The 13,526-nt window shown below is 38.5% G+C and overlaps 1 protein-coding gene across 15 annotated transcripts in view; it reads left to right on the top strand.

Annotated features, from left to right (window-relative positions):
• MAGI2 (membrane associated guanylate kinase, WW and PDZ domain containing 2) overlaps window positions 1-13,526 on the top strand; it is a 702,131-nt gene that overhangs the window by 491,297 nt on the left and 197,308 nt on the right. The window lies entirely within an intron of this gene.

Raw genomic sequence — 13,526 nt, 5'->3', positions numbered from 1 at the left:
GCCTTTGGGAATTGCTCATCAAAGGAGTTAAACTAAAAGAATGACTGTGATCAGGTGTTCCTAGGCTGCTTAGTTCATACAATGGGGATTTTTGTCATGCTCTGAGGAGAGTCCCTGATGAGAGATGAGAAATATCTTGCTACCATTAAAATTAAAATCGTGTATGGCTACCTCAGCTTGAATTTTATAGGAAGTTGTTTTCATGTTGGGCTTTAACATCATTTTAAGTTGTATTTTTTTTTGGTGAAGTGTTTCAATAATTTTTTTTTTGAAGATACAGGAAATCAACTCTCTCAAACCTTCAGCACCAGAATAATGCACTAGGGTTCTCTAAAAACTCTGTACATTGCAGGTCTTTCAAGAATATTCTATGTTGGTATTTTTCATGAACAGTGGTCAGAACTGGGAAAGTATAGTCCTACGAAAGGTTTTACTAAATATCTGGATTACAAGCTGTAGAAGTCTTTTTGGTTTAAACTTATGTGTGATATTTGACCAGAAAAACTAGATACACTCATTGTTTGAAAGCAATTTTTTATTCCTGGTTAAGTTAAACATAGTTTTCTTTCTATTTTAGCAACTGTTTAAGTTGTTTTAAAAAATAATACATTTTTAAGTGAATTAGGGCTGTTTATATTAGCATGTTAGATTTACAGAATTCTGGAGTCCTTTCTGTAGCTGAAGTAAAGTTGAATCTTATGTAGAATAAATTCCTACTTTACACATAGTGAGGACAGCACAGTAAGAGCACAAAATCTGTTTTACTGGCTCAGAATAGCTCTCTGTCTAACATGTATCCTATCTCTAAGTACTGCTTGGAGCAAATGGTTGAGAAAAGGCTACAAGAAACAAAGCAGGCATAATCCTACTCTTGCACCTTCCTACTTTTTATCTCTCACTGTATTACAGAATCTCTGAGCTGGTGAGGGTCTCAGGGTCACTGTGCTCTAACTGTCCTTTATAAGTGTGTCTAATTCCTTTTTAAACTTTTCCACCCTCTGGGAAAGGATTCATATACCATTATCATATTCTTTTATGTGATATTTCTCCAGCAGGAGAACCCTAGCCCACAAAACCTCACATTGGCAAATGAGGTCTTCCAAATCTCTGACAGCATTAACTATCTCCTCCTGCACCTCTGCAGATTCTGCTACCTGTTTTTGGTTGAATGACCAGAACTACACGCAGTACTCAGGATGTAATTGCACTATTGATGGCATAATGCTGTTTCCTGTTTTAGCTTCAGTTGCCTTCTTGACATTGCTGACATAATGTTTACTTTTTGACTCCCCATGGGCTTAAGCTGGTGTCTTGAAGATCTTTTCTCTGAGTGTTAATATTCACTTTAGAGCCCATCATTATGGATGTGTGTATGCACAGTTAGCATTCTTATTTCACTTTCTGCTTTTCTTTGCATTTATGGAGATAAAATTAATCATCCATTTTAACACTCAGTATTATGAGATTGTTCTTCAGGTTCTTGCAAGCAGTTTTAATTTGATTATCTGGAATAAGCTTTCTGAGTCTTTCGCCAATATCTCAGAATCAGGAAAGTGACTTCAGAATCAAAAGATCCTGAGAAAGAACTTATGGCAATTTTTATTTACCTTCTTTATGCTTGATCCCTTAAGATGATTATTTGCATAATTTTATTCACCAGTAAAATGGACTAAATCTGTGCTAAAAGAGCCAGAAAGAGAGTTAATACAATCATCTTGTTTCTGAAACGAAGGCTTTAGGAATGCATGGTAACAGCAGCTCTGTTTAATTAGCTGTATTTAATTACTCCACAGAAATGAAACCAGCTGGCCCAACTTAGTGATGGAAAAGTGGAGTACTGAAATCCAGAGCTGGACAGCAGGGACTCTTTGTATCTGTAGACACGTCCAAAGAGTGCCTCACCTCACCCTTAGCTTTTATGCTAAATGAGATGGATTTTCCTTCTGCCACCCCTGCCTAGCGAGGTGGATCTGAAGGGAATCAGCCTGGGTGAGAATGACATGGAGCTCTCTGAAGTACATGAGATGATTTTCGCTTCAGTCTTGGCACACTCTAGGAAAAGCTTTCCCCTTTATAGATCCTGAGGCAACTAGTTTGGGGGATTGACAGAGAAATTTATTTAGTATGGGATCTCCAGCAAAACTGGTCTGAGAAAGCAGCAGCAACAGGCATTACCTTCCTTTCTCCCTGCAAAGACACATCGAGCCTTTTACACTTGTCCTTTATTCCATTCTTGTGTGACTCCATTGATGCTGTGCTGCTGAAGAGCTGTGTAAGAGGTGAACAGCAGCCAGATTTGCTGGGGAATAGGCTTCTGACTTCAATTTGTTGCTTTGAGAATGTTTTCTAGAATGTACTAGGTGTCTTGTTCTTAAAGGAAATACAGTTATGCTTGGATAGAGCCCGGGAGTCAGGACTGTGTTCAACTAAAAACTGCAGGTAAAGGGGAAATTTTGTTTTATATATATATATATATATATATATATATATACACACACACACAATTTTTAGTTTTAACAATAATTTTCCCTGGTATTATCTATTCATCTAAATGCTTGGAAAACCTTGAATGAAAGGTTAAAAATTTGGGGCTAAGTTTGACCTCACTTCATCCAAATTTCAAATGTGACACATCAATACGGTAGTATCATTAAAAATGTTACACTGTTTTTCAAGATTAACCATTTTAAGAATTTCAGGAAATAAAACTTGTCGCTTTAGAAGATTTTGCTACTGTGTTATATCTACTAAGTAACCTTAAATAGCACACAGAATAGGAAAAAAAGAGAACTTTTAATTAAGGGAACCTTTTGAGAAATAATGCTAATGTTTAATTGCAATTTGGTGACCCAGTAGCTGGGTTATTTTGGCTTATTAAGAGTATATAATTACTCAGAAATTCACATTCATTTGTGATATATCAGCATCACAGCTTAGTGAAACTCCTATAGCTTGGTAAACTGCAGGACACTGCATCTGGGAGTTTCTGAATAATTTATCTGAAGTAACGAGTATCATCATGTGATGCTGTATCAAAGCAACTGCTCGAGTGAAAGCCAGCTGGGTACAGCCGTTGTATATCAAATAGCTGCTTGAGCTGTCTCTCTGGAAAAATTAGAGAACATAATGAGCAAAATTAGAAAACCTGGGGAGCAGCCTCCATGGATACCTATTAGCAAGAAGTAATTTAATTAGTGTGAAATTTGTGAAAGTTCATTATTTACAAAGCTTTGTAGTGTTACAAGAGAAATACATGTCTACATACACACATCTATTTACACAGCATGGACATAAAAATATATAAAGTATAAGATGAGTGCTTATTTTTCTGTATCAGCTTTATGAAACACTAATAGAATATTGGCTCAAAATCTAAGGACCCATTTTGTCCCCAGCAGAAACTTTTGGATTGTTTCCCAAAAGGCTTTATACAGTCTCACTAAAAGTAAATGCTTCAAACACAAGATCCAGGAGAGGCTGACAAAAGAGATTTGCTAAGGAGAGATGCACAGCTCTGTTAAGTATTAGATTGATGTTTTTATGAGGCAGGTCTATTGAGAGGGGTCCATTTGTGCCCACTCTGCCTGATGCTGACTAGAAATAGAGAAACATGATGTGCAGAACTGACTGAGAGAAGGACAGACCTGCTGAATTTTCAGCAGAGTCAACAGATGATGCAGCTAGTCTGCATCTCTCAGGATCAAGCCCTGCTCTAAACATTATAACTGCTTTTACTAACTTGTCTCCTGGTCTCCTAGTAAATCTAGGACCAGAGTGGTTTCACAATGAAGTCATTTATAACACCTTTTGGATCCACAGTTTAAATCACAAAACCAATTTGAGGATGGATTTGTGTCAATGGCTTTTGTAGCTCTGGCTAATTGTTTTTTCTGAGAGACATGGGAGAAATACTGCTTCATAAGGTTGTCATTAGCCTGGGAAAAAAGAGGCCATTGATTAGAGGCATGAATAGAATGGCTTGTAAGCCAAATTGCCAGTTGGGGATTCCCGAATGGCCAAGGGCACAGCCTGTCTGATCTTAGCAAAACTCTGCATTGCAGTGGGGAACTCTAAAGGATGCATTATTTTGTGATGTTGACCTTAAATCAAGTCTTTCTTGGAGGAAATAAACCATATAAGCAAGAAAAGGATCCTTCTATAGTACATGAAATGTGAATATTGCATCATTATTACACAGCAATTTGAAAGGGGAGGACAGCATAACAATTCTCTTACACATACTAGCATAAAGCAATGACACTCTTGAATTGTAAAAATAGAAAAATAGGTACATTTAGACAGTGCTTTTGTTTCTTTTCATTGAAAGATATTTTATAAAAATATTATTTTCAAATGATAGCGCCATTTGAAAGACATTAATAATGACAAAGTGGAATCCTTAGGTATCCAAAGACCTACTGATACTGTGTTAAAATGCAGTTTGCTAAAACATTATACAGACATTAAATTTGTATTGGAACATTCTTATGATTTATTGAATTTTTCTAGCTAATATCTTTCTAAAGGAATAAAAACTAGTAAATTCCCTAACCTTAATGTGAAGTGGTCCATTCCACATATAGGTACAGAAGTGTGCATCATCAGTACATCAGCTTGTTTACAATGTAATGATGAATGGTAAAATTAAAAGCAAATCAATTCATAAAAGCAATTTACAATATTTACAGGGTGAATTAAGCATTTTACTATTTTCTTTCTTTTTGTCATAAAGGGAAACTGGGTCAAAATGGAAAGGACAGAACCAGTCTCTTACAAGATCTAATTTGACCTGCAGGTTTTGGACCATTATAGGAACACAGATACTTGTAGTGAAGTCCACACTATTGTGATTTCCAGAATGTCATCTTTTTAATGGTTCTAGTTAAATTGCCAAATCCATTATGAGAAAACAGAGCTTTCCTTTAGCCTTGTGAATCTCATCCATTAGCCTTTTAAGAGACCTTACATCACCTAGCAGCACATTGTGACACCCAAACCTTCACTGAAATCTTAAAATTCATTTGTCAAATTACCAGTTAGAATAGAAGGACAAAGCTCAATGTCACATCTTGAAGAAATACTTCTTACTGGAGCTTTAAGCATGCTGTCCCAAGAACCACAAAGTATCCTGCCAACTTCCCTTTTGTGGAAGAAGAGGTTGGTGAGTGGTTCTGCAACACCTCTGTTAGAGCTCACTGTCTATTCTGCAGGGAACTGCTGTAGTGATTGCTGTTTGAGGAGCTTTTACCTGTTTTGTTTTCTTCCTGAATCCCACCATTAGCACTGTTCTGTACCACCTCTTTTGCCAGTAATTGGATTCTGAGTATTCTCTGATTTCCACTCCCTCCCCTGGAAAGCAAGGCAAAACAAAGATACAACATAGTCTACTGCCTACTGGAATTATTAGTGTTAAATGCTCTATCACCACTGGGCTGAAAATTGAGTTGTTTATTATCAATTTGAATGCCATTCTGGAGTTCCACTACAGTTAGCCCTGCACTACTTTCATTACAAAATCAATTCCTGGAGATGCCTATCTCCATTGGTTTACTATATGCCACATTGAAAGCTGGCATAGAAGGGCTGGTGCTCTTCCAAGGTAGAAGTATTGACTCCTGAAGAGGAGATGTAGTTAGAATAGGAAAAAGCAATAGATTTCCCGTGCTTCAGACTGGCTGATGCTCTCTAAGCCTGAAGGACGCATCTTAGTGATTTTTTTACTTAGAAGTCCCCATTCCCACTTCAGCTGTGTGGGGAATTGCTCCCATTCTATCCTACCTTTCAAGAAGTACCTCCTGATTAATCCCAGCTGTCCTTTTCCTCTCACCTCTCAGCTGTCCTTCAGTGAGTATTTTCCCAGGGATGTTGTCCTAGGTTGACTATATGATGGTTTTATCCCCAATCATCTTGTCCTGTTTATGCTGAATAATAAGTTTTGCGCCTCTGAGACTTGTTGCAGAGAGTGAAGGGGGGAGAGAAGCAGCAGCAGTTTGTTTTCAGACACTGCGCTCGCTCCTCCACATTCCTGCTCCTGGACTGTGCTGTCTGTGGATGGACAGACAGCAGGACAGAGCTCTCCTTTGCTTTTAGTTAGTTTTAGCTAGCTGAGGCAAAGAAGTTTCCTGGACTGTGGGGTTTTTTTCCTTTTCCCTTTTCTTTGGACCTGTCCAGCCCAGCTCTGGCCTGAACACCAGCAGAGCACCGGCAGCTCCACCTGAGGCCCACTGGGCCGGGCCGGGCCGGGCCTGCGGCATTTCCAGCACTGAGGGACTGATAAGAGACTGAGTGAGCTGAGCTGCAACCCAGGGAGGGGACTTCCTGAGTTTGTCATCTCTTTTGGAGCAGCAAGGGTATTTATTGTTTAATATTGTTTAGGTTTTATTGTTTAATTAACAGGTTTTTTCCACTTTTCTCCAAGAAGGTATTTTCTCCCAAACTGGTTGGGAGGAGGCGCCGATTGAATCTGCTTTCCTAGAGGAGCCCCTTTGGGGGTTCTCCCCCAAATTTGCCCTGAACCAGGACAGATTTACTCTAGACACCAGCTTCAGGAACCTCCTCTCCTCCCACACCAAGACTGTGGAGGACCAGAACTCCTTCTGGATCACAGATGGGGGCTGCCTGCCCCTGAGGGACCCCTGTTTTCCTGGAGTGCCCTATCACTGCAGGCACGGCCTGCCCTGCAGAGGGGAGCTGCTGTGCCCAGCTCTGAGCAGCCAGGTTTGTGTGCTGCCAGCTGAGCACAGCAGGCTCAGCCACCCTGTGCCCAAAAGCAGGTCACCTGTATCCTGCACATTTCAGACTGGGCAATCCCCACAGCAACAGGGAATGTAACATTTATTCAACGTGGAGAAGTTTGTAGCTGCCTTTGCTTATGCTCTGCCAATGTCACTGCAATCACAAGGTTACAGGAACAACAAGGACACTACATCATGCTATTAATATGTCTGGTTTGGGGCTTTTTTAAGAGGATTTTGCAGCTTTAACAGTTTTATGTGCCTACAGATACTCTTAGTCATGGATTTATTAGGATATTTTTTCTCTTTAGTATTATTAGATATATCTTCAGAAACAGGGCTTAAACCTGTCTCTTTTGAGGTAATTTAATGTGTAGAAAAAGCCCAACTTTTCTTCCTTTAGACTAGAGGGCTACTTCAACTCTTAAACTGTTTATCATCCTCATAACCTTTCTTTACCTCATTTCTATTCATCCTATTTCCTTTCCCATCTCTCTTCCCCTCCTCACCCTTTAAGTGATCTTAGCAGATGCTAAAGATGTCAAGCTGATAGCTCTGCAGATACAGACTCTTTATCAGACTTTAAAGATGTTGTTAATTCAGGAGTAAGCAATGTCAGTCCTATACCACAGATTATCTGTCATGGACTTAACCCAGGCCCCTGTTTAGAGAAGGAAAATCTATACACCATGGTCTTTATCTTCCTCAGTGGTGACTGCTGAAATATTTGCAGATTGACCACTGATGATGAATTAGTGTGTAACAGGTGTACACTACTGTGCATTGTGGCATCGTGTCAGAAGCTCCATGTTTGATGGCATTTGGGCTATTAACCAATTATAATCATGGTTATTTAGTATTTGCACCACATAATGCCCCAGATAACCCACTATAAATGAATCACTAAAAGCACAAAACTGAAAGCCACAAGTGCTGAGTTAATTAGAAAAAAACTAGACAGAATGAAAAAGGAAGGAAACAGTGGTTTTTTTAATATATAATGTATTAAATTCTCCTCTAATCCCCTCTTTCTATAGCAGTTTAACATTTACATATTTTCCTTTTGCTGTGTATCATAAACCAGGCCTATTTTCTCCTGCATTTTTTCTTTTTAATAACTTCTGCCTATGTTTCCTTATTTTTTAAAATTTGGTAAATTCCCCTTTTCTGCTTGTGTATCTTTTAATTAGGCATTTGCCCGTCACCCCTTTTTCTGTGGAGTTTCCAAACTAAGCTCCTATTTCTGTAGCCTGCCCTTGGATTTCTGCAGGCAGGTGCCTCTGCCCAGGCACAGACCAGTGAGGTACAAGGAATTGCAGATGTCATTATTCTGCAATTATTTTGTGTGTATGTAAATTGGGGTTTTTTTCTCTGTAATTATTTTTTTCCCCCTAGATCCTGGTTGGGTTTTTTCCTTATCAAGTTCCTCAGACAGAGAATATCTTCACTAGACAGGCAGCCATAAAATCCTTCTGTAGGGAAGGAGGCTGCATGTTTACAGTGCTGGATATGCAGAGTAGATTTCCACTCAGTGAACTAAATTGAAACTTAAATGATGATTTTAGCTCTGCTAGCTTCCCATTCCATCATTTCAAGAAAATTTTTTGGATTTAGGGTGTACAAAATTAACAAAAACTTTACCATTGTTTATCAAGCGACATGATCTAGTCTCAGGATTATCACCTTCCAAGAAAGGAAAACCTATAGTCTTGTTCTTAAAAAAGATAGATTAATGCATTACTGCATGTAGATAACCCTTACCAGTATCTTTTGTTTAAAATGCCCCTTGAAAATCATCACTATGGAAAAGGTACATATCAACCTAGAAGTTTGAAATATCAATTTAGAAATCCACCATCTTATTAAAATCAACTTTTCAGGCACTTAAAGTATTACTGTAGAAAATTAACAGTATAAATTTAAATTTAGAGGCAAAAGAGAGTCACCTGCTTGGCTGTTATGTAATGACATGCCCAAAGTTATTGAGCTGTTAAATTAAACCTTTCATGTTATAGTGCTGATAATCAATACACTAATATTTGTGTAAATTTGCTGTCCAATTTACAGCAAATCAGGGGAGGGGGGGTGGGGAGTGATGTCTGTACTATTTTTTTTGGGTCAGTTTAATTCTGCAAGCGCTCTCATCTTTTACTGGAAAGATTTGCTTTGCTGTCTGGTCCTAAACTCTAGCTAGTCCTAACCATCTTTTCTTAAGCTCACATATGCCAGCAGTTTGAAGTCTCTTACATGAACTTCCTCACACCCAAGGAGCAGTCTGAACCCACACATGCTTTTGTCTTTGCTATTCCAAAATGCATCTTGTGGCTATTGTCAGATTTCAGGGGGATTTAGCAGTAGAAAGCTGCTCCAGAATCTTTCTGGTACTACAAACACCACTGTTCAGCAATATCTACCTTTTAATTGTCACTTAAACTTGTGCTACTCAGTAAATGATCTGCTCTTAGTCACTTAAAAGTGCAAAAATCCTATTCCCTTCTAAAGATGGTAAGAGTTGGTTTGTTAAACTTTGCAACTCTATGAGGGAAACTGTTATCTGGCAGAATCATGTCTGAAGCTGGTGCACAAGCAAAGATTTGACTGTACCTTGAGTTTCTTCTTAGCTCTCCAGCAGTGCTCAGTGCTTTATTTTCTACAGAGTATCTAAAAATACAGTTAGGCAGAGTGTCACCTTCCTGAGAGAAAGGACCTCATCAGATGGTTGATAAAGGCATCCTGGCATAAGGAAACAGCTTTATTAAGTGCACAGACAGGACATGTTTTGTTGACTCTCACCTAGACTTGCAGCACAGACCAGTCCTTCAAACTTCTGACAGGGAAGTACAGAGACTTTTGAAAACCAGGCTTTTTGTACCAGGCTCTTTATCACAAGGAATTCTAATTCAGTAACTTAGTGTTCATCTGGATGCATACTACAATGAATAGTCAATCATTTTTCATTTAATAATGTAACATGTCGTTTTTCCCGTTTGCCACTTGCAGCTGGCATTTTTGCAATGCATTTTATTTTTCAGACATCTTCTAGTGAATCACCAGATAGAGCAGCTGTGACAGCTATCCATTAATTATATCTCTGTATTAAAGTCTAATGAAAATATGACTTTCAAGGGAAAGTCTCCAGTAGTGCCCAAGTAGCAGCAGTTAAACCAGCACTATCTAGTAGTTGAATTGGTGGTTGATTAAATATTTGTATAGAGATTCACATAGCTGTATTAACCTCAAATATTATTTATGAACAATTTGCCTTTGGGATTAGGATGAAGAAAAGCAATAGACTTTTTATGTCTCAGTAGTAATTAGTATTGCCTTGATGCACATTTGCACTATGCCAATCACAGGGAATCCAAAGTCACCCACATGTGTGTCGTGGCCTTTCCCTTGATTTAGGCCAAGCAGAGCTTCTGTATTTCAGATACAGGAAAGTAAATAAGCTGCCTTATTCTATGGACTTCAATTTATGAAAAGTGAAAAGAAAATAATCAGCAAGGGTTTAAAGGTCTTTTAAGATATTAAAAAGTGAATGATGTGCAAGATGGAAGCAGCTTTTTGGCTTCACTGGAAGCAGAAATTGAAATCAGAATGCAATACATAAATGTATTCATAATTTTGTATCCCGGCTCTCCCTGGGACTCTTCAGTCAGCACCTGACTTGTGTGAAGTGAGATAGGATCAGTCTACATTGTTAACCCAAAGGGCACACTCCCTGTGGGCTGGGGCTGGAGACACCCCACAGCTGCAGCCATTCGAGGGGGGCAGAAATGAGGGGAATTTGATTATGCAGACACCTACAGAAGGAATGCTCGGGTCCTGGAGGGATTCCCAGGGAGATCCAGAAAAGCCCCATTCAGTAGGTTTCTATGACAATCCCATTCAAGAGTCTACAGACTGAAGCTTATGCTGGGGAGGAAGACCTGTTTCATTGATTACTAGAACTTGCTCATCATCTGTTTTGTATGATTTTGACCTTTCCCTAAATGAAATGGAAACTTTTCAATTTTCTCATTGAAAATAGATGCAAGTGGTGTCAGCAGGAACCACAGACATACCATTTCTGCCAACTGTGATTTTCCTGTCAGTTTTTTCTTTTTGTTACTGGTATGCCACAATGCTGACAGCTTTTATTCTTTGAACAAAGCCTAGCAAGGAAATGTCTGTTGAAATGTGATTATTCCTTTCACTGACATACATGGGGACTGTTCTCACTTCTGATTCTGTAACCATGCTCCTGAAACTGTCACCCTTCACCTTGTTGGGTTTTTTCAGATGCCAAATATTTTCTAGGGTCTGGCAGAATTCCAGAGAAAGTGCTGCTGTGTTCCTGCTGAAATCAGCATCATACATGATGATGAATACAATCCTGTGTATTTCAGTTGCAGTGCATTCAGGCATAGATTTTTACTTACACAAATACAGAATATTGCTTCACCTTGCAGTAATTTTTTCTTCATCAGCCACAACAATGAGCTTCACTATGGCTACATTTAGAACCCATCTCTTTTTAAATGCTAGCCTTTTTCTGTTTCTCCTAGTGGGAAAAGGTGGAATTAGTAGCATAGATTTATTGCCACCAAATTTAATATTCCACAAGAAATAATATGTCTATTAGTTCTTCTCTTGGAAGGTTTCAGTATGCCCCAAAGTCTAAACTACTTAACCTTCATGTCATCCATTATATGGTACCCACTGCATCTCTGATACAGCAGAATTAAACCTTCAACAGAGAGAGGAGGTATGAACCTGTTTTCACCCTGGCCTGACTGGATGGGCATGAGATTATGTCTCTGCTCTCTTCTGTGTAGTTGAATTTGTGGGGGAAACATCTGTAGAGTTTCTGGCAATCTAAATGGATCCTGCCTGACTTCTGTATGTGGACTCCAAAGAGAATCCCAAGATCAGTCATATGGTGCATTTCTTTCCCTGTCACTTACCTCAGCAAAGACCAAGGAATCCTGATGGAAATACATCTGAAACAATTGATTATTAATAAATATAAACTAAGATATATTTCCTCATACACTTCACAAATAATTTCACTCTTCTTTTAAGGAAAATGAGATAGGGAGGTGACTAAACAAACTTAGAGGGACCTGTCCAAAGGAAGGAAGGGAATCCAGATAAGCAGAGCATAACAGTGGGACTTAAGGCCTTGGTTTGGGAAATAGCCACATCTGTAAGAAAGGAAGCATGAAACTTTCCCTTAAGGAGGAGGTGACAAGGAAAGTTTTGTTGCTGTTGGTTTTAGGATGACTTGTAAGATGCTGGCTGTTTAGTGCCAGATGAATGCTAAGAAATTTAATGACAAAAAATAGCTTATAATTCAGCTGAAGTACCTTCTGCCCCAAATCTCCAAACAACTGGGAAAAAGAACCCGTATTTTAACTCCCTCATCCTTGATCAATGCCCCAATGAACCCAAATGCTTACCTTGTGTATGAAACATAGCATGAGGCTATCTGGTATATTAATGCAGTCTACTCTACAAAAAATAATCATTGCTGTTAAATTTACTACACCTGTTAACACCTAACTCTGCTGCTAGCACCCCACAGAGCATTAGCCTCCACCTTCTGCTACTGAAACCCAGCTTCTCAATGGAGATGTGTACCTTTTCCCTCTAATCCTTGAGAATAATCAGACACTTCATCCAGCAAGATCATGTCAGTATCTGCCAGCCTGTTCTAAATGACCTCTGGACCAGCTGATACTTTATACTACATGGTCACCCAATATTTGGAATGGCTCTGAATTTTTTCCACTAAGGTTTAACACTGTAGGAAACACAAACTTCATTTAAACAATCTACTTCAGATTTGAACGTAGGCAATAGAAGGATATGATTTCTATCTCATTCACCCCTAATATACAGCCACTAATTTATGCCAAAATTGTAACTCATAATGATCAAGACAATCACCATAGTGATTACCTGTGGAAAATACTGTTTCTTGCTACTAGATTTCAGGAAAAAAAAATACAGAGTATATTCATAGTCTTTCCAGTTGATTTCATAAGGTTTATAAATAATCCCTAGGCTTCTTTGAATATTTTTAGTACTTAGAATCTTAACTTCTTATACTCCTTCTTTAGATTTCATCTTCATCAAAGAAGCATTTATGAGTATAAGGTACGTCTTCACAGTTCCTTCCATTTTCTTTAGCTTAGGTGAGACAAAATGAATTCTGCAATAAAAGACAATAGAGAAAAATTACAAAGTGTTTCTAAATCCTAGCACTCTCAATGGTTTTAAAATAAGGAAAGTAGCATTATTCTTAAAATTAGTTTTCTCTTGTTTACCACTCTTTGTGCTTCCTCTGTCTAAAGAATTATTCCATTTCTCTGCATAGCTGCCACTGAATTGTGGACAGCATTCTGCATTCTGCAGCCAGCTTTGTTAACATTAAAATACATGTTAGATTGGGCTGTCTGGAGGTGATAGATGTCCTTTTCCTCTGCAGTCTCAGAACCCCAAATCTAATCAAGTCATGGAAGTCCTGGGGAAAAGGCCAGGATGCAGTAGTGCATGGGAAGATGATGGACAGCAACTGTGTAAAGTTTATTAGTTAAAAAGACCTCCTGTCTTCTTTTTTAATAGTTTCAAGAAGAAAATTTGGTGCAAAAAACATTGCAGGGCTTACTCCAGTTCAGAAAAATTAAAGCAGACTTTCCAGTGTGATTCTTCTAATGCTTGTTTTGGATTTTGAAATTTGAAATCTGCAGAGTCTGCAAGGTAGAAAAAAGACTTGATAAATTTTATGTAGCTCAGTTCAGAATGTAG

Source organism: Agelaius tricolor, unplaced genomic scaffold (assembly GCF_023055355.1).
Source record: "Agelaius tricolor isolate 1412-34295 unplaced genomic scaffold, bAgeTri1.0.p SCAF_3, whole genome shotgun sequence".
Lineage (NCBI taxonomy): Eukaryota > Metazoa > Chordata > Aves > Passeriformes > Icteridae > Agelaius > Agelaius tricolor.
This window is presented reverse-complemented; position numbering and strand designations above follow the sequence as displayed.